This window comes from Polypterus senegalus, chromosome 14, assembly GCF_016835505.1.
Source record: "Polypterus senegalus isolate Bchr_013 chromosome 14, ASM1683550v1, whole genome shotgun sequence".
NCBI classification, from domain to species: Eukaryota; Metazoa; Chordata; class Cladistia; order Polypteriformes; family Polypteridae; genus Polypterus; species Polypterus senegalus.
Genome location: NC_053167.1, coordinates 70,032,188 through 70,054,341, shown reverse-complemented (window position 1 = coordinate 70,054,341; position 22,154 = coordinate 70,032,188). Strand labels below are relative to the sequence as shown.

General features: G+C 35.9%; 1 protein-coding gene across 1 annotated transcript in view; it reads right to left on the bottom strand.

Moving 5' to 3' along the window:
- ptprfa (protein tyrosine phosphatase receptor type Fa) overlaps positions 1-22,154 on the bottom strand; it is a 596,272-nt gene that overhangs the window by 439,190 nt on the left and 134,928 nt on the right. The gene's annotated exons all lie outside the window — the stretch shown is intronic.

Sequence of the window (22,154 nt, the reverse complement as noted above, 5' to 3'; positions counted from 1 at the left end):
TAATCACTTGATGTTTGTATGAAACACGTGTTTTGTCCCTGAGACGTGTATCCTGGCAGCGACTGAAATGCACCATGTGACAAATATCAGGCTCTCTTTTGAAGCAAGAAAACACTTTTCTCTTTGATGAACATTCATTATAAATCGGGCTAAGTCATCAGTACTGATCCTTTATGTTTTCAGTAGATGTATTATTTTGTCAACTGACTGGAAAAGTGACACAAAGTTGGCTGGGGTGCAAATTTGTAGGTTTATATTTGGAGGTTTGCCCAACTTAAGCAAGTTATGACTCTGTTTTCACTTTTCTGAAAATACTCTAAAATGTTCTCTAAGCAATCAGGCTAATACGCACTAAGGACTGTAAAGCCCACAAGGTCATCAGAAACCAACACAACAAAGCATCTAAATTTTAATGTACATGCAAGTCAGACTGCATACCATTCCCTTACTTACTCCGAGTCTGTTAATGCAGTTTCTTTTTTACTTAGTGTATAAATTTAAGTTTCCAGAAATTCCTATAATAGGTTGGAGTCTTTGAGCACTAATATGCAACCTCTCATTCTTTTAAAATTTTTTGATATTTGCATCTTGTGTACATAGTGAGTGGCAGAAAAGTGCACAGTGGTTAGCACTGCTGCCTAATGGATCCAGTATCCTGGGATCAGATCTCCAAACTCAGTCACTGTCTATTCAGGCCTTGCGTGTTCCCCCAATACCTCCATAAGTTTTTGTCAGATACTCCAGAAAGGTACGTGTTATATGAATCAGAAGTTCTAAACTGGAACAACGTACATACTGGTGTGTGCATGTGAGTTAGTTATATGTTTGATAGGTGCCCTGTTTGTTCCTAGATTCTTTCCTGACTTGTGACCAATTGCTGCCATGATAGGCTGGAAGTCCCCAATGACCATAAATTTTAAATGAATTTAGCAAGTCTGAAAATTTTGTGTTGTGCTATTAATTACTGAGCAGGGATGAAGTTAGAACTGAGTACAGAACAGGAAGGCCAAAAAATTACTAGAAGAAAGAACACAAAGCAATACAATATTGCTTCTGGCTCACTGCAAAAACGTGCGCCACCAATTGATTGATACAGAATGCCCAAACTGGGAGAATTTAGGCCATGAGATGTACAACTGTTAAGCAGTGCAATACAAAGCAAGAAAATAGTGACACCCTAGTACACTGGCAGTATGTAAATGTCTCTTCACTGACAAGGACCCTCCCTTGTATGAAATTGTCACTTTTCAACAATAATAAAACCACTAAACATGAGAAAGGTTCAGCAGGAAAAAAGTTAAGGATTAATAAAAACTAATAATGTATTCATTACAGTCAATTCTTGTTAATTGCAGTGGTTCCACAAAAATACTGAAGCATTAATCCTTTGGCTGAAAATGGGGGTTGGTTCCAGTGGGATGTCTGCTTGCAGAGAGGAATGGTGTGGGGAATGGAGTATGTGTGGGTGCATACATACATGCATACATATTAACACACACACATAATTAAATTGATCAATTAAAATGATTTAATGAATGAATGTACAGAAACTGATCTCATGACCTTAACCATTGGTTACCTATTATTCATAACAGACTGAAATATTTCTTAATGTACATGCAAACAACACTAAATAAATGAATTTAAACCCTCGTGTGCACTGATCTGTTTTGACAAGTATGGGCATTTCAATTTTACAAAGAACTTTCTTCCTCAAACATACTCCCAGCCTCCCACAAAATAATCATTCCCCAGAGAAACAAAGAGAAGGTCAAATAACACGTCTTCTTCTAATCTACAAAATTGTTGACAGTGAGGTCAGCAAAGAAACTCAAGAGAAGAAAGGCCTTCTAGCACCACCATGACAGATCTAAGACCAATATGTGGGAAAGGTAGATTTGTGGAAGGGAAAAAAAGTAGCAACAGAGGAATGATCAGATACATCTGAAACAGCAACATAATTTCATTCTATGAGAAAGGCACCAAACACTTTCATGCCCTATTCGTCTGACAGCTTGTTACAGATAAATGAATAGCTCAGACTACTCTGTAAATTATTTTTTCCAGAATGGTGGAAACAATGAAGGTAAAGTTACCAAAAAATACTAAAAAACGCTTTGCTAGTCAACCATTTTTCTTCCTTTCATAAATACATAAAAAAAAGAAAAAAAAACACACATACACAAATAACTTCCACTTTACACAAAACCAGACAGCTAGGTACATTATGGAAGGAACATAAATTAACAAGAGCTGGAGCTGCCAGTTTAATTACAGCTTTCTGCAAGTACAATATGTAAATCAATTTGATAAAATCATCTGGTAATGGATGTTCTACCCTGGCAGAATGAATCTCTCATAGTCAACAGGGGATAAATAAGCTTGCTTCTAACACTTGCCTGCATTAAAAACAGCTCTTTAATTTCAGTCATTTAGCTCTCACATTTTGAAAAAAAAAACACAGAAAAGAAAATAAAAATCTGAAGCAGAACATAGGTCAGCATTTTCAAGATAAAGCCTGCAACATCCCAGTTTAGTTTAAAAAGAAAAAAAATATTTTCATTAGCATCCACAATAAATGATTACCTATAAATGAGCACCTGAGAAAATAATATCTGCATAATCTCATTTGTGACTACACAGACTTGCTGAACATTTCTCAAGAATACCTAGAGACATTTAGCTTTCTATATGAGGTCCAATGATATTTATTTTCCAAGAAAAAAAACTAAAAATTATGTTATGCAGATTGTTATATTTAAGATGTCTTATTCATGTTTTACTTTACGTTGTATTAGCGGCGTCAAGTTTAGATGCCTAAAAATACATGGAGACAAATAGATGACTCCGAAAGCATACAATCACATGATTTTACTTTTAAAGTTAGGTAAACAAAAAAACAAAAAAAACCACTACGTAGGCTAAACCAAGATGACCAAAGCCTACTATGGAATGGTGGAAAAGCAGACAATAACACAGTCTAACAAAGTATGCCCTGCGCAAGAGCTCAATAAACCTGAGGATTGATATTTACATTGACTTTTATAGGACCTATAGATAAGATGAATCAAAGCTATCCTGAGAATTTTTGGATCCATTTTCTGGTATGGTAATTGTGACCATGAACTGCCAGTCCACCAACTGAACCACCTATGAACTGGAACTAAGAAGGCTATGACCGATCCCCAGATAAAGAATGTCACTCTCTCACAAGAAGGTACATCTTTCCTTTAAAAATAAGTGTACACCTACATTTTCTGCAAGCCTGTGTATGCCCTCACCTACTGCCCTCAAGCACTAAGTCTCTGCCAGCAATGTGATCAGGTCAGAGAGTAAACCAATTTTTTTCTTAAATAATGCAACTTTGGCACTGAATCACTGCATCTTGGAAAACACCTGGGATGTGCCACATTTTCACAAAGATGATACAAAGCATAAAAAAAGGAGGGAAAGGTCCTTCATCGGAACCCACATCTCAGATGGTGGTGTAAATCTACAGAACGTAAGTCATTGCAGTAAAATAATGGGCATATTAACTTCCTTATCTAAGCAAAAGTAAATGATAACACTTCATACCAATTAAACTACTAACCAAAAATATTGATGCTTTGCTTTCTCACGTTTAACTCTTTCTTGTTCAACCAGGGTCAGTATTGCCAGCAGCAAAGTTATAGCTTTTATAAGGTTTTTGAAAACAAAGTGCATAAGTTAAAGACAAGATCTTCTTACTTACAAAATAAAGCACAATTCTTCTCTCATTCAAGGCTATACATATAAAGATAAATAGCAAACGAACTGTTAAGCCATGCATAAACCCCAGAGTAGTATTTATCACCTGAACTGTAATCTCACCTTGAGCCAAAGAAATGAGAGTTTACAAAATCCACTAAAAACTTAAAACCTTCTGCCACTTTTTCATCATAGACATTCTCCTTCTCCCACAGCAATTTTCTTTTTGTCTGTTGCTTACATTATAGTGATATAACTCAAGCTTTGGCTTTCATAGCTCCTATCCATTATCTCAATGCTTACAACGTTAGGACATTACTGGCTACATAACTTAGGGCTCACTCATTGCTTGTACATGCAAATAATATATTACAAAACCACTAATAAGTGTAGTGAGGGGATAATGCAGCAGACCACAGAATATATAATTCCTCAGTGCTTGGAGTGAGCCAGTACTCACTGGTACACAGTTTTTCTCTTTGGAGTACCATGATTTTTATTTGCCTAGTGGCACTTTTCACATCCTCCTGGCACGGTCCTCCCCTTCTTATTCAGACAGGCTACTCCTTCAAGGAAATGACTGGAGGCCGATAGTATACCTTTCAACAGTCCTTGCTTGAGTGTTACGCAATTCCACTCATGTCTGTTCCAGTTATGGTTTGTCCACTTTACCGTCTTGTATTTTCTGTTGGTGGTAAGTAAACTACATGTAAGGAATTTCACTCATCTCTCCTGATTTTAGCCTGGCTACAAAAGTGGACAGATAAGTTGCCATCTACATTGCGGATTTTGTAATGAATGTATTAATGGCCAGTACATACAGTAGATACTTTTTACTACTTTCCAGTTTTCTTACTCTGTGTCTCCCTCTTCTGTCTGTGTCTGTCTCTGTTGTTTGTGTCTGCTGAGAAAACAGTGCCAACTTGGCAGCAAAAGGCATCGAAGCTCCCAAAACTGAAACACGACTGACTGGTTTTCATCCAGCTACTTCAGAGCACTTCATTGCAGGCCTGTTATCTTGATGGCATCATACACCAAAGCTGTAGACAGATTTTCATTTGAATAACTGGAATATACGGTATGTTCCTTCATTAAAGAAACATGTGTTGTGAGCATTACCAATATCTGCTAGTATTTTTAATCACAGGAGAATTACAAAGTTTAACATAATTTGCTGATACTTGTGCATTTATTTTCGTCCCAATTCAATCACTCTAATCACTATTTTTTGCAGTTGTACGACTCTTTATAAGTAGCATCAGATATGGCAGAACTTATATAGAAGATCTGGTGACCTTCAACACCAATGTCAACGTCAACACAGTCCATTTATTTAGGAAGGATTTGATGTGTATAGCAAGTTCAATCTCATTTTTTTTTAACCATTTGAGGACTTGTTTTCATGCTGTATGCCCTGTAATATTTCCATTTGACAATAACAATAAATGTTTAGTCTACTCAGAGTTTTTCGGAAAGAAACTTACCTTGGAAAACCACATTGAGGTAAGATAGCTATGGGGTAAACAAAAATTAGAACTGCTTCCATATGTTTTGATGATTTCTGATTTTGTCTTCAATTTTTCCAAATCCTTCTGTAGTCAATGCATGGGTAAAATTAGAAGTACCAATTCAGGCCCAGAGTGACTGAGTAATAGTAAGACAGAGCTAAGAAGTTCAAGTTCAGCCCCTTGGCACAACCCAAACCCCAACAGCAATGAAAAATCAAAAGAGATCTCCTTAATATCTTTTTGGTTTCTCCTCAACAACAATGAGAACAGAAAGAAATCAAATGGAGACGCTGTCTTTTGTTTCATGCTTCTCAGATTTTTCTCCCAAGAAAAAAAATCCCAGGGTTTCCTCTTGAGTTTCTACAGAGATCTAGGATAAGCCCCACAATGGGCTCATATCTTTCAAGTAGTAACTTGACATTTTTTTTGCAATTTGAAAGTTTTTGCACTGTATTCTCAGTAATAAAGGGTGAAATATATGGACTGTAGTAATAAAATACTTTAACATGATTACAAAGCTATAGTCATTACGTCTGAATACTACTTCTAGTTGCTCTTAATTTATATTGCTGTGCTCCAGTCAGAACATACTCATTCTGGAAGAAAAGGCAGGCAGTGTGGCATAGTGATTAAGACTTTGAGCTTTAAACCCTGAGGTTGTGAGTTCAAATCCCACTACTGACACCACTGTGTGACCATAAGCAGGTCACTTCATATCTCAAAGGATGTAAGTCAGCTGGATTAAGGCATCAGTCCAAAGTAAGTAAGTTGTCTTCCAAGTGCTAATGATTCTGAAACTTATGTTAAAGTAGACAACATGGCCAACAATGAAGTATCCTTGTTGATGCATGTCAGCCCTATTAATACTGGTTTACTCAATCAGAGATATAAAAGAAGAATTTCATATTTGAAAGCTCCGATTTTAAAAAAAAATATTGGAACTTAAATTGCAACTGGACTGTTACCAGTAGACTGTTTCTTTCACTTCCTATTAATGAGATGGCTTACAAGTAAAGCACAGCTCTATTTGAAATTGGGATGAATTTTGGGAAGGGCCTGAATTTTCAAAGGGGAATGGTCCACACCATAAGTGGAGAGCATCTATATTTTATCTCAAAACATGGCTGCAAAATTTCAGGACTAACTGATCTGAAGACAATCCAGGTCACAGCATTTTGATCTGAAAATCACAGGCTGTTCTTTTTTTTATTCCATGTGTTCTTCTTCAAGAGCTGTTACTCAACATTCCAGTAGAGAGGCATTTCATAAACTGAACTGTGTATCAGAATCCAAATTAGATGCAAGTCAATCAACAGGTGTTTATTCTAAAATAAATTTGTAAAAACCAATCTCAAACTCACTGCACTTTTAAAAGCTGTTTGCTACACATTCATTTACATGGAAATAAAGCTTTTTTTGATTAACTAAAGTTATACTTACTATACAGTCAGATCTCTGTTTGCTTACTGAAATCTGGCTTAGTAAAACGAATAGCATTTCTTTACTGAAGCAGCAATAAATGGTTTTTCCTTTCTACATAAATCATGGAACACGAGCTGAGGAGGTAACCTTGAAATACTGTTAAGTGTTAAAAGTATTTTACTATACATCTCTTACAAAAAGGCAGATGATTGTTGTCTTGCCCAAACTCTAAGTGCAGGGAGACTGACCTGGGGTCTTTCTCCACAGCTGTCTGATCCTCCACCATATTGTTAATGCATTAAACTTATACAGTACTGCTGATTCATAATTAGCACTATTACTGATACCATATTATAAATGAAATATGCTATTAATAAAATTATATTGTTAATGTAGTATTATAGCTTTTAATAAGTTTAAGTACTCTGAACTTTTATTAGGTGAAGAGCGCAGTATATAAAATTAATTCAAATTAATATGACATGCTACTTGTGATTTTTGCAAATTATCTATAAATGATGAAAATAATTGACCTTAGCAAGAGATTTAACAAGCATATACTGTACAGTCAAAAGCACAATTCAAAAACACTGTTTTACTGTATCTTTAGGAAGTACTAAAAGTGTCTTGGAAGAAATGCTTTGAAACACAAGAATAACTATGAAAGCAGTGGAATTTCAGCTGTCTGATTGCATTAAATATCCATAGATAATCAGTTATTCATTTTGGGTTCATTTATTCAAACTCCATTCCAACACATATGTTGTCAACGATTTTCTGAAATATTTGTAAAACAAAGCTGCTGGACAGGATTTTGAAGGGTCTCCAAGTTCCATGGCTGGCTGGATGGTAGCCTAAGTAACCTAAGCCTGAGGAAGAAGGTCATTACAAAAAAGAAAAAAAAAACACTAAGCTAAACATGTTTGCAGTGGTTGAAAAGGAGTCTTATCCTATTTCTAGAAAGAAGTGAAAATAATAAAATATATTTCCAAGCCTCTCTGCTATTTCATGTTCAAAATGTACATTATAACTTGATTAGTCTTCTCAGTTTCTTCTTTTACTAATTCTATTGCTTGTTGTTGTTTTATTTTCTTCAGAAGCTCAAATCTGATGTTCTGCAAGTTCTTTTAATAACATGTTTACTTTTTCGAGTGTTAATTTTTTCAAGTTAAAGACACAGTTATTTTTATACTTTTTCACAACACTGCTGCAAATTAAAGTCAATTCTCCAGGTAAAATAAATATTCTTTCCAGGAAATGTATATTTTCAATTCAGTAACACTGTATTACATATAAGTCATATAAAACTAAAAATTTGCCTGAATGGTGCCTGAGAATAACAAATAAATACAAACATCTGTTGAAATGACTGTTTAAGGTTAAAAACTTCAGACAATGGGGATGCTGCCTGTCAAGCAATTTCTGTCCAGTAACTTTATTTGTCATGCTCCTGATTTGTATTAGTTCAGGGGGATACTACGAACAGTAATCTAACTAAGCAATAAACTACAACAAAAAAAAAAAAAAGGTTAGGCATACTACAGGATCAAACCTTGATTTGGGCACCAGTATGTTTGGTGTGTTACCTTATGTTTCTTTGATTTATTTGGGACTGGATACATTATTCTTTAGTCTGTTTTGAAGAATTCAGTTTTATTTTAATTTTCTACAAAGAACACCTATGATGAGTTTGCTTCACTATAAATTTCACAAAATTACTGAAATGTTTTGGAACTTCACCAGACTCTGCAAAAGGCTGTGAAGTCAATAGGGTAGAAGGAACTAAAATAGCTTTGACCAATTATAATGGTGCAGTAGTCTTTTATGTATATATAAGGGAGAGGGAAACATCTGCCACCTAATGCTGGATCAATTATTGTGGCCACAAATGTGACTGGAGATGTGAGGCAACAGTGCTCAAACAGCAAAAAGCCAGACAGAACAATAATTACAAACAAAATACAACAAATGGCCACAAACTAGTTAGAAACAAAATATTTTTTCTATATCACTGCGTTTACAGAGTTCCAATCTTGGGGCATACATTCAGCCTTACAGCATATGAATGAATAATTCCTTCACTTGAAGTTGTGGCCCTTTTTTGTTTCCTCTCAATCTGTGCAGATACTTTGCGATTTTATCTTCCTTCAAAAAGAAAGAAATGCCTTGCAAACCGTAATAAATCTTTCATCAGTGTTATTATATCACAGAGTCTCATACTGATTTGAGGAGGGAGAGGGCTCCATTAAAGTTTGTTTCATGGCTACACATGTCAAATTATGCATGCAAATTAGCCATGTGGTACTGCAGGTATCAGTGATATATATTTGGGAAGTGAAATGTTCTCATCATGATCAGCTAATGTACTCTTCAAATGAAAACACTGTGCAAATCGGCCTGACCAGTTCATGTGCAAAGCAAATCAGGCAGTAATTTTATAGTGTGCATGGGTACTACAGCACTGTGATGTCATGCTGGCCTTGGAGAGCATCATGGGTTACTGGGGGTAAAAAATATGTCACACAATGAATTTCCAGAAAAAATATCTGTCTGACCAGCTGTGCATTCCACATTTCTGTTTGGTAGTCACTTGTACCTAAATATACAGTATGTAATACAATATTTAGAAACCTATACTAACCCTTCTCTATTCTGTTTCTCCTCATGTGGCATTTGGTGCCAATGCATTACTGGCAAGCTATTTGCCTGCCTATGGAAAAGTTACCTCAGATAAAGGAGCTTGAAATCATTGGACAGTAATATTCTGTCATCAGATTGGATGATTTAGCACAGACTCTACTATAGGACTGCCTAGGATGGGGTAGGCAGCCAGTTGTCCATGGTCTTCAGGACTCTTGCCTGTGTCTGACTTTGTATTTCACTTTCTCTTACTCTTTGATTAATGGACAGATATTGTTGGATTCCACTTATGTTAATCAACTTTCAATTTCAGTGTGTTTTAACAAATCTGTATCTTCACATGTAATAATTCTCTATTTAGTAATTAGTATATCTGTACTTTCACTTTACCAGAGAATTTTTTCACAGCACTCTGTGCCTGAACTCAGAGAAGTGCACTATACAAAAACGTATCGCATAAACACCATGTTTAGGTGCATTGTATTATTTTAACATTTTACTTTTAATACCTTAATGTCACTTTGTTTTCTTATGAGTGCTGCCACAGCACAATGACCAATTGTTAGTCGGTATGTTTCGCAGAGGTTGAGATGTGTGAGGTCATTGATGGGTCTGTACTTATACCAACATACTGTCCATGACTGCAGATTTGTGTTGGTGCTTGAACACACTTTGCTTTATGAACTTATCAGTCTGACTTCTAATTCTAACTTTTTTTTTTTTTTAGATATTTGGCCTTAATACACGTTAATTTGACCAATTTGGGTAATGACCCATGGCTTGCCTTATTTGACTGATGTAATTCATCTCCTAATTCGTTACTATATTAATCATTTGTTCTCTCCTTTTTGGTAGTACACACTGAATCCCTGAGTATATACTGCACATCCACACAAACATTCTCTCCCACACTAATCTATTGAACCATAATGCATTGTGACCTTCATGAAATAATAACTGATTAGTGTGTGGTAAGAAGAACTTAAACAATATAATAAATATAATAACTGGACTAGACTACATATAGATTTGGAAAATACATTAAATTACCTACATTTTTAGCTGCATTTTGTTTTAAATATATGTAAACAATAAAATAATTTTTCATCATAAATGTCAGTATTTTATCTATCCTGTCATTCTGGGAAGGCTATTTTACCTAACACAAAAAGGCAGAAGGAAATCTCAATATGAAATGACAGGAAGCAGCAGGGTTAAAATGGTTTCTCGTTAGATGACTGCAGCAAAGGGATTTTGGGCTTTACTGTTCAAAATCATCCACAAATTTTCAGTTCATCATTTAAAAAATACAACAACAGTGATAAAATGTGCACATTCCAAGCAAGCCTTAAAAAAATGGCATACAATTGAAGAACAATTCTGGTGAAGGTGGATTTTGCACTTAGCCAAGGACATAACTTATATGTAATCCATTCTTCAGGCTTTATGGTAAGAAAGAAATAGATTGAAAATAAATCTTAAAAAATAATTTGAAAAGGTTTGTCCATGAAAATACTCACCAAATGCCCCATACATTTCCTTTACTATATCATTCTGACTTGAACACTGTTACCTTAATGGCTAAAGAGAGAATCAAATCGATCATTTCTCTATATTCTATTACAAAAGCAGTCAAGCGGATTCAATAAAACAACAAAAACTGATATGTAAAACAAAAAAAAACACTTTTGTTTCCCTGCCTGTGAAAACTTAAATGCTGTTTGAATTTTACTGTAACACCAGAAGAAGCTCTGTACATAAGCCAAGTGGAATAGCACTTGAGACCTTAATCTGATATGTATAGTGCAAACAGGCAGCTTCTGAATGGTTTTGGAGTGCTCTAAGTCAGCTAGCAAATGGACTTAGAACTCCATTCTGATACAGCGATAAGCTATCCAAACAGCAAACACCTTTTTCAAATTCAGCACAAACATTTTTTTTTATATTATCAACTATAAATGTCACTCATTTAAGATGTGCGACTTGTGGTTAAAATGTAGTTTTACTCATTGTACAATTGAAACAAAATGTACTAAGCAATTTAAAAGGTCTTCTATAACAAAGGATAAGCAACAGAACAAAAATAATACAAACTGAAAATGATTACTATTTTCCTCCAATAACACATACTGTATGTCTGGTTAAGTTATTGGGCAAATCTGAGCTGAGACAGAGCAGGGCTCAGTCTGGGATTGGTTCCTTCCTTTTACCTGATGCTGCCAGGTTAATCTTCAGATCACCCATCCCGATACACTAATTTTTACAAAGCATATGCTCAGAATGGATTGATTAAAGAAAGATCATTTTACAAGCATGTGGCTAAAGCCTAGCCTATTAAAAACATGAGCTAATACAGGTATCTTATTTGAAACATGAATGCTGGATGAAGGACGTTCCAACTCCAAGACAGTTGGAGAGGAATATAGCAGATAAGGCGAAATAAGACCCCAAGAGATTCTTTCAGTATTTTAGTAGTAAAAGAACAGTTAAGGAGGAGGTCAAGTTCATCAGGAATAGTAAAGGGGAATTAAAAGATACAGACAATGAAATAGCAGATGCCCTAAACTTACATTTTTCTGAGGTGTTTACAAGTGAACAAGTGGATAACCTCCCAGAGGTAAACGCAACTACTAAGGAGATACTGAGGGATTTGGAAATTGTAGAGGGAGAAGTGCTGCTCAGATTAAATAAGATGAAATCAAACAAATCACCAGGCCCAGATAATATTTATCCTCGTGTTCTTAAGGAGGCTAGTGAGTACATATATAAACCCTTGACACATATTTTTAGGAAGTCACTGTGCACTGGAGAGATTCCAAAGGACTGGAAAATGGCAAATATCATCCCATTTTATAAAAAGGGTGACAGGGCAGATCCAAGCAACTATAGGCCAGTAAGCTTAACAAGCATCACAGGAAAATTAATGGAAGGAATTATTAAGGATAAGATTGAGCAATACATGGCAAGGACAGGAGTTATTCTGAACAGTCAGCATGGGTTCAGAAGAGGGAGGTCGTGTTTTACTAACATGTTGGAATTCTATGAGGAGGCAACAAAAGGATACGATCAAAGTGGAGCTTATGATATTATTTATCTGGACTTTCAGAAAGCATTTGATAAGGTGCCACATGAGAGGTTGGGCATCAAGTTAAAAGAAGTGGGAGTTCAGGGTGATGTTTTTAGATGGGTGCAGAATTGGCTCAAACACAGGAAGCAGAGGGTGATGGTGCGAGGAACCTCATCAGAACTGGCAGATGTTAAGAGTGGTGTTCCACAGGGGTCAGTGCTAGGGCCGCTGCTATTTTTAATATATATAAATGATTTAGATAGGAATATAAGTAACAAGCTGGTTAAGTTTGCAGATGATACCAAGATAGGTGGATTAGCAGATAATTTGGAATCCGTTATATCATTACAGAAGAACTTGGATAGCATACAGGCTTGGGCAGATTTGTGGCAAATGAAATTTAATGTCAGTAAATGTAAAGTATTACACATAGGAAGTAAAAATATTAGGTTTGAATACACAATGGGCGGTCGGAAAATCGAGAGTACACCTTATGAGAAGGATTTAGGAGTCATAGTGGACTCCAAGCTATCAACTTCCCAACAGTGTTCAGAAGCCATTAAGAAGGCTAACAGAATGTTAGGTTATATAGCACGATCTGTGGAGTACAAGTCCAAGGAGGTTATGCTCAACCTTTATAATGCACTGGTGAGGCCTCATCTTGAGTACTGTGTGCAGTTTTGGTCTCCAGGCTACAAAAAGGACATAGCAGCAGTAGAAAAGGTCCAGAGAAGAGCGACTAGGCTGATTCCAGGTCTACAGGGGTTGAATTATGAGGAAAGATTAAAAGAGCTGAGCCTTTACAGTTTAAGCAAAAGAAGATTAAGAGGTGACATGATTGAAGTGTTTAAAATTATGAAGGGAATTAGTACAGTGGATCGAGACTGGTATTTTAAAATGAGCTCATCAAGAACACGGGGACACAGTTGGAAACTTGTTAAGGGTAAATTTCGCACAAACATTAGGAAGTTTTTCTTTACACAAAGAACGATAGACACTTGGAATAAGCTACCAAGTATTGTGGTAGACAGTAAGACGTTAGGGACTTTCAAAACTCGACTTGATGTTTTTTTGGAGGAAACAAGTGGATAGGACTGGCGAGCTTTGTTGGGCTGAATGGCCTGTTCTCGTCTAGATTGTTCTAATGTTCTAAAATAGGCAGTAATCACTACAGTAGACTGGGTGGAAAAACGGACTGTAAAATATAATGCTCATACTTCCTTCACAGATTTTGATGACATGGACATTGTAAATATTTTGCTCTGGGTTAAAATAATGAGCGTGTCAGAATTATATAACATGTCTCATCTGAATAGTGTAACTATTTAGCAATCTTAGCAATTTTGTAAGATGACCAAGTTACTAAATGAATCCTCCCCCGCCTTTATTCTATGGCAGGCCAGTCTTTAGCCTTTTGCAGATTCAAAGACAAAATAATTCCTCATATAAAATACTGTGAAGTTGCATACAGTATGCTGTATGTGTGATGCACCAAAAATGGCTCATGACAGTCCCATGTTCATACAGCTACCTGAAACAGTTATTTAATGTACTACAGCACATTTTCATAGACTAAAGTAGCACAAAGTGCTTTTTAATAATAATAGCTAGAACAAGGGAGTTACAAAAAACAACAGTGAAAAACTAGGAACATCGTCACCTCACCATATTTTACCTAAAATATTAATGGACTTTAAATGGACATGTTTGGTTACTAGTACATTAATTACTGAGACTGCTTCAGTTTCTATATGTGTTTAACTTTACTGTATAAGTTTATATGTAAGTGTACTTTTAATAAACCATAGTTATTGCATTATAGTTGTAAATGTGTTTAAGCATCAAGACTACTTGAAGTGTAACTTATTTACACAGCAATACACCATGCAACCTCTCTTTACAAAGAAGTTAATTAAAAGCAAAATATTTTTAGTCTAGTCTGGGTAAGGGCCGAGGCTATTGTTCCAAAAATATAAAAGCTCATCAAAATGAAATGGTGCCTCAGTCCATTCCATCTAAAATTACATCTACCTAATGATGTGGCAAACCATGTATGCTGGGCCCCTAAATACCATTTTGTACCACTTGGACAATAGCCAGCCTTGATATGCATCAAAAACACAGCACAAATATATTATGGAAAACTCATGCAGCAGCTAGCAAAAGTAGTGCAGCAATTTCCTATGTCAAGGAAACAGCCTTGGATAGACGCATGATCATGGGAAACCGAACATGACAATGCTGATATTAAAACAAGCATACTGATATCATTGTGTTATTGAAATAACTGTTGTTTGCTGTTGTTTTAAAATTCAGTTTCTTACAGTCAATACTTTTCATATTTGTGCAATATCAAAAACATTGAAAAAAAGAAAATAAATAATATTGAGCTTGGTGAAAACAAGTAAAGATATGCTGAGAGACAAACATAGCAGTGATGTCAAAATGACAATAATCCTATATCCAATGTATGCAAGTGAGGTTAATGGACTTCGACTGACTGTAGGGTTATAGGATATTAGTTGATTAAAACCAATTATAATTTGTTTGCTCAGTTATAGAAACGCTTTCTGCATTTATCCTGACAGCTCTATTATGAATTTGCAGTTGTAATTTTAAAGATTTTTTTTTTCACCTTTAAAATTTCATCTGCTTCCATTTCATTATGTGTATCTTATGTTCACAGATGTCTGCTGATGTTTAGACTCCACTGGCAATTAGGAAAGCAGTGTATGAATAACATGCATTTACCCCTTAAATCTCCAGCTAAAACAGAAAGGTAGATTGGGAAATAAATAAACAAAAGGGGAAAACATAACAAATTTGAAAGAATAAAAAAGACAGCATAAGAAGCCTGTGGGGGGTCATATGGTTTCCTTTAATATCTTCACACAGGGCCTGCAAATATATTTCAAATTCAATCATTTACCTACAATCAAAACCAAACACTGAACACAAACTTTTATACTGTGTCATTGCTTCAACACAGTCAAGGCATGACCACCTTGCAATTAAATAGGATCAGCGAATAGTTAAAGTAGGAAAGAAGGGAATCAAAAACAGAAAAATAATCTGATAAAGGCTGAGATGGATATCAACAATAATACTTTGAAATAAAGTAACTGAGAAAGGATAAGTTTTTTGTATTAATATCAAGGTGAAAACTGCTCTACATTTAAGTGGTCAGACTGAAAGAATAAATTTGAAAACATTTCTATATGTGCCCACACCCAAAAAAAAAAAAGTCAATATGAATTTTGAAATTAATACTGACATAATACAAAAATTTGGATTTTAGGCAGAAACTAAATAAATATTCCAACCCTGTCTTAAAATTATTTATACTATTAAATTGATCTGTTTTTATCTTATTATTTATGCAGTGAAAAATGTAAGTTCTAAATCAGGGATCTCAAACTCCAGTCCTGGAGGGCCTCGGTGGCTGCAGGTTTTCATTCTAACCCTTTTCTTAATTAGTGACCTGTTTTTGCTGCCAATTCACTTCTTTTGAATTAATTTTGATTGACTTGGTTTTTAAGATTTGTTCCCCAGAATTTCTTCATCATTCCTCTGAATTGCTTCATTTCTTTCCTTAAACAAAAAAAAAAAATGAAGTGAGTGAGCCAACAGAGGACCAACTAAGTCAGGTCCTCAAACTCCAACCAATTTCACTCCAAGCAGTTGCTTAATTAGCTGCCGAGTCTTGTTGTTAATTGAACCCGTTTTTTAATTCCATGGCATGTTGCTGCTCTCATTGTGGAATAGCATACATTTTGAAAATTGTTCATTTCATCTTTACTTTTCTAAGAGCACTGTTATAATGTCTTGGGGACCTGAGCAGATAAACAATGCTGAGACCTCCATCTTTCTTTATTTTCAGATATTGTATGATGGACACTGTTTGCTGGTTATGTTTTGGTTCATTTTGTATCTCATTATTGTTTGACTGCTAATTAAGGAAAAATAAACAATAGTTGGGTCTGAGTCTTCAAGAACAAGTCAATTAAAATTAATTCAAAAGAAGTGAATTAGCAGTAAAAACAGGTCACTAATTAAGAAAAGGGTTGAAATGAAAACCTGCAGCCACTGCGGTCCTCCAGGAATGGAGTTTGAGATCCTTGTTCTAAACTAATCTCTTTTTCAGGTGAGCATTCAAGGCAAGTGTCAAATTATTAAAGTACTGCATTATAACTGGATATATCTTCATTTGGTACACAAATGCAAAAATGTGAACTTGTGGGTTGTAAAGATTATTATGACAATCTAAACTATAAGAAACGTTATGGACATGAAGACTGACCAGTAGTGAAAGTCTGCAATACCATAAAAAATATTATACTAGATTAATGTATGGGTGATATTTACTGGCCTATTGTTTAAAAAATTATTATTTTAAATAGACACTGCTGCAAACTTTTATAAGTAATATCTAACCATTTTTAAATACTGACTTCTCATAATGTCCATTCTCCATTCACTTACAACCATTTACAATGAAGTGCTTTCTCATTCTGACAGGGGCAAAGTAATTCACTTACAGTTTATTTATGGTATTTTATCTTAGGCTTAAGCAGAAAGTAATTCTCTAATTGCCGTGAATTAGCCACGTCTGAGTTCCTGACCAGAAACACACTCTTAACTTATAGGTTATGCATTACATCAATGCCTAGCTCTAAGAGTACATATTTAATTGGAGTTACTGCCAATGCATCTACAGGCTCTCCTGTCAAACTATAATGATTTGTGCCCAGTGATGAAATAACGGTAATGACTTATATGCCCACCATCATAATATTAACATTAACCTCCACAGGCTGCACTCCTTTCTGAGAGCACTTTTGTCTTTTCCTGTAAATGTTGTGGATGCTTTTAAATCGATTTGAAGTTTGTAAATACTACCACTTTGAAATTTGAAAAGCAAGAACATTTATTTTCTCTTGGCAGGGTTTACTAATGGAAGCAATACTGAAGAAACTAAACAAAAAGAAAGTGAACAAAACTGATGGGAAAAAGATGACTTCCAATTTACGCCATGCTTTCAAATATACACATCCAAATGATATACACATAACCACTATTGACAAACTAAATGAATTTGCTCAAAAACACAGCATTTCTTAAAAGCTTTACTGCTTCAACTTATTTCACTACATTTCCAAAATACGTGTTGGTTAGTTAATGATATATTTGTTTGTTCATATATTATACATTGCCACAAATGCTCATCTGAGGTTTACCTTCTGGGCTTATCAGAAGTAAGCTCTCCAGGAAACAAGAGGGAGGCCCTGTCACTGATGGTATCATCTCCTTTTTCTTCCATAGCCCAGAGAAACTGCCCACTAGGGGACCAAACTTCACCCCTTCTGGTCCCACTTTTATAAAGTTGAAGTGTTTACGGTATTAATCGTTTAATTCTGGAGAGAGCAGTCCGCAGAACGGACCTCCTGCCCGAGTACAGACCAGACTACAGAGCCTCGAAACTGACTGATTAATTTACCTTATTATTTTATATTTTGCTATTATTCTATGTGCCATCGGGCACCTGTTAAAGTTGTTTGGACCTTGTAAAAGATAAAAAGGGGCTGGTTTGTGTCCCAACATTTCCTCTGAGACCAGTGTGTTCCCTTGGTTGGATACAACATATAGCATACATCGCAGAGAGACAACATACAATACATTGTACAGAAAGGCAGAAAATGATGTTTGAATTAACAGATTATAACCTCCCTGTGATTTCGAAGTTAATGTATTCGTATTGATTTTTTATTTACGATTTTCAAGTTTGCTCCAGTTTACCCTGGACTCATAAGGTATTACTTCTGAATTAAAATGTAGTGGAAAAACAAAAAAGGCTGTACAGAGGTGAGTAACTAAATGCATCCCAGGACTTAATGACACATCCTACTGTGACGGGCACTCATAGGAAACTGTCTGTGAACCTAATCCAAGTCTTCAGAATTCGCAAAGGCATCAATAAAGCAGGTTTAGCAGAGTTCTTTTCACTAAATAGCAAATCCTATACTTGAGGACACCAGTGGAAATTAAGAAAAAGTTAATTCAAGACTGGAGCCAGAAAGCACTTTTATGTAAACAGGAAACATGGAACAAATTGCCAAGTCATATAGTTGAAGGAGAAACCTTGACAACCTTAAAGAAGTATTAGGATGAGATATTGGGACAATATAGCTATCAGCCAAACAAACAAGCTTGATGGACTGAAACAAACAGGCTTGATGGACTGAATGGTCTTGTCTTGTTTGTCAAATTACTTATGTTCTTATTTAAAGCTACTCATTAACTCTACTTCTTTTTTGTTTGAGCAGTTCTTCCTGGATTTTATATTGGTTTGGTCTTCTTTATAATTACAATTTAACAAATAATCTAGTAAACTGGATTCACTCATATATGGTTGCATTATGGGATACAAACAAAAAGCAGTGAAATTTATACACACCAGTATACTACAGTGGTGTGAAAAACTATTTGCCCTCTTCCTGGTTTCTTATTCTTTTGCATGTTTGTCACACAAAATGTTTCTGATCATCAAACACATTTAACCATTAGTCAAATATAACACAAAATGCAGTTTTTAAATGATGGTTTTTATTATTTAGGGAGAAAAAAAATCCAAACCTACATGGCCCTGTGTGAAAAGTAATTGCCCCTGAACCTAATAACTGGTTGGGCCACCCTTAGCAGCAATAACTGCAATCAAGCGCTTATATAACTTGCAATGAGTCTTTTACAGCTCTGGAGGAATTTTGGCCCACTCATCTTTGCAGAATTGTTGTAATTCAGCTTTATTTGAGGGTTTTCTAGCATGAACCACCTTTTTAAGGTCATGTCATAGCATCTCAATTGGATTCAGGTCAGGACTTTGACTAGGCCACTCCAAAGTCTTCATTTTGTTTTTCTTCAGCCATTCAGAGGTGGATTTGCTGGTGTGTTTTGGGTCATTGTCCTGTTGCAGCACCCAAGATCGCTTCAGCCTGAGTTGACAAACAGATGGCCGGACATTCTCCTTCAGGATTTTTTGGTAGACAGTAGAATTCATGGTTCCATCTATCACAGCAAGCCTTCCAGGTCCTGAAGCAGCAAAACAACCCCAGACCATCACACTACCACCACTATATTTTACTGTTGGTATGATGTTCTTTTTCTGAAATGCTGTGTTCCTTTTAGGCCAGATGTAACTTTTGCCTTCCAAAAAGTTCAACTTTTGTCTCATCAGTCCACAAGGTATTTTCCCAAAAGTCTTGGCAATCATTGAGATGTTTCTTAGCAAAATTGAGACGAGCCCTAATGTTCTTTTGCTTAACAGTGGTTTGCGTCTTGGAAATCTGCCATGCAGGCCGTTTTTGCCCAGTCTCTTTCTTATGGTGGAGTCGTGAACACTGACCTTAATTGAGGCAAGTGAGGCCTGCAGTTCTTTAGACGTTGTCCTGGGGTCTTTTGTGACCTCTCGGATGAGTCGTCTCTGCGCTCTTGGGGTAATTTTGGTCGGCAGGCCACTCCTGGGAAGGTTCACCAATGTTCCATGTTTTTGCCAGTTGTGGATAATGGCTCTCACTGTGGTTCACTGGAGTCCCTAAGCTTTAGAAATGGCTTTATAACCTTTACCAGACTCATAGATCTCAATTACTTCTGTTCTCATTTGTTCCTGAATTTCTTTGGATCTTGGCATGATGTCTAGCGTTTGAGGTGCTTTTGGTCTACTTCTCTGTGTCAGGCAGCTCCAATTTAAGTGATTTCTGGATTGAAACAGGTGTGGCAGTAATCAGGCTATGGAAATTGAACTCACGTGTGATACACCACAGTTAGGTTATTTTTTAACAAGGGGGCAATTACTTTTTCACACAGGGCCAAGTAGGTTTGGATTTTCTTTCTCCCTAAATAATAAAAACCATCATTTAAAAACTGCATTTTGTGTTTACTTGTGTTATATTTGACTAATGGTTAAATGTGTTTGATGATCAGAAACATTTTGTGTGACAAACATGCAAAAGAATAAGAAATCAGGAAGGGGGCAAATAGTTTTTCACACCACTGTATATATCCATACCTTAGTAGAATTTGCCAGGTTAATGCAAACAGGTGGTGACTGGAATGAGAGTTAACTAATATTGTCAGGAGTTGACATGTCCTCTTTGTAACATTCCCAGCATTAATCTGGATGGTTGACTGAGAGAAAAAGTGTAAATAAGTATGACGTAAACCCTGTATGATCATGTGGTGTGAAGGTAGGTATATTTTTCTTTCTTTGAAGAGATCAAGAATGTTGGTAGTATCTGCAGTTGGCTCATAAAAAGCACATGAAAGCAGGACCTACTAACCATAATGTGGGTCACTTAAAACACTAAGGCTGACAGTCAATGTAGACACTGTAAACTTTATTAGGTGCCCCATCCCAAGCCACCCAAACATGCTAAATTAGTTTATTTTTAAAGTCAGCAAATTGTTGAAAGTGTGGCACATGGACCCAAACTGATGCCAATGCACTGATGTGAGGTTTGCTAATGTAAATGATGTTTTGATGGTGTTTAGCTTAGAACAGTTTGTTCAATTCCATTTAAAGAACAATCAACTGAATTGAGATATGGTGAAACAGAAGGACAATAATTTGAATTAAATGTACAGTAATCCCTCGCTATATCGAGCTTCGACTTTCGCGGCTTAACTCTATTGCGAACTTTATATGAAAGCATAACTAAATATATAACGCGGATTTTTCGCTGCTTCGCGGGTTCTGTGGACAATGTGCCTTTTTACTTCCTGTACATGCTTCCTCAGTTGGTTTGCCCAGTTGATTTCATACAAGGGATGCTATTGGCGGATGACTGAGAAGCTAACCAATCAGAGCACGCAGTTAAGTTCTCCTGACTGAGAAGCTAACCAATCAGAGCACGCAGTTAAGTTCCTGTGTGCTGAATGCAGTGTTAAACAGGAAGTCTCGTCTCGCTCATTCAGCATCAATGTGTTTCGCTGTGTAAAGAGTTGTGCTCTTTTGTGTTTATCTTTGTGCATAGTCAAGCACTTCATTATGGCTCCAAAACGATCTGCTGCTGCTTCAGGGGCCGTGCGGCGCAAGCGAAGATGTTAACGATTGCCGAAAAGGTAAACGTTTTGCATTTGTTGAAGGCTACGATTCTTTTTATTTAAAAAGTAGGAAAGGAATATAAGATCTACAGCCGCAGTGTCCTTTTAACCAGGGTGCAAAACGAGTTGTAAGTGGATGTAATAAGGCAGTAGTCTGGATGGAATCTGCTTTAGGGATTTGGATTGAAGACTGCCAGAAAAAGAACAACGGCAGTGCTACACAATCGCCTGAAGTGGCTCCTTTGGAAGAGCTGTAACGCTCTCCTTTGTTGTGCAGTAAAATTAAACTCATTGTTATCGGACAAGTCATCGTGTCATTGTTGGTGAGTAACCATAATTAATTTTCTACTTACAGTACTTAGTACATGCGTTTAGTGTCACTGTACACACATTTACTGTATACTTTTTTTCTTGCATTGTACGTATTTATTGCTGGTGGCCTGTCTATCGTAATGGCTGTAACATATGTGATATCGGAGACACTCAATATCTTTTAAATAATATTTAGGTTTTACTGTACAGTATATAAACAGTGTGTTTATATAGATAATTTCAATGAATCTTACCTAATATCTAAGATAATACAAAGAGATTATGCTGTATAACTCTGCGGGGAATATTTATAAAAAGTGTGGGAGAGTTTATAAGGGCTTAAAATATATAAAATAACCATACAAACATATGGTTTCTAC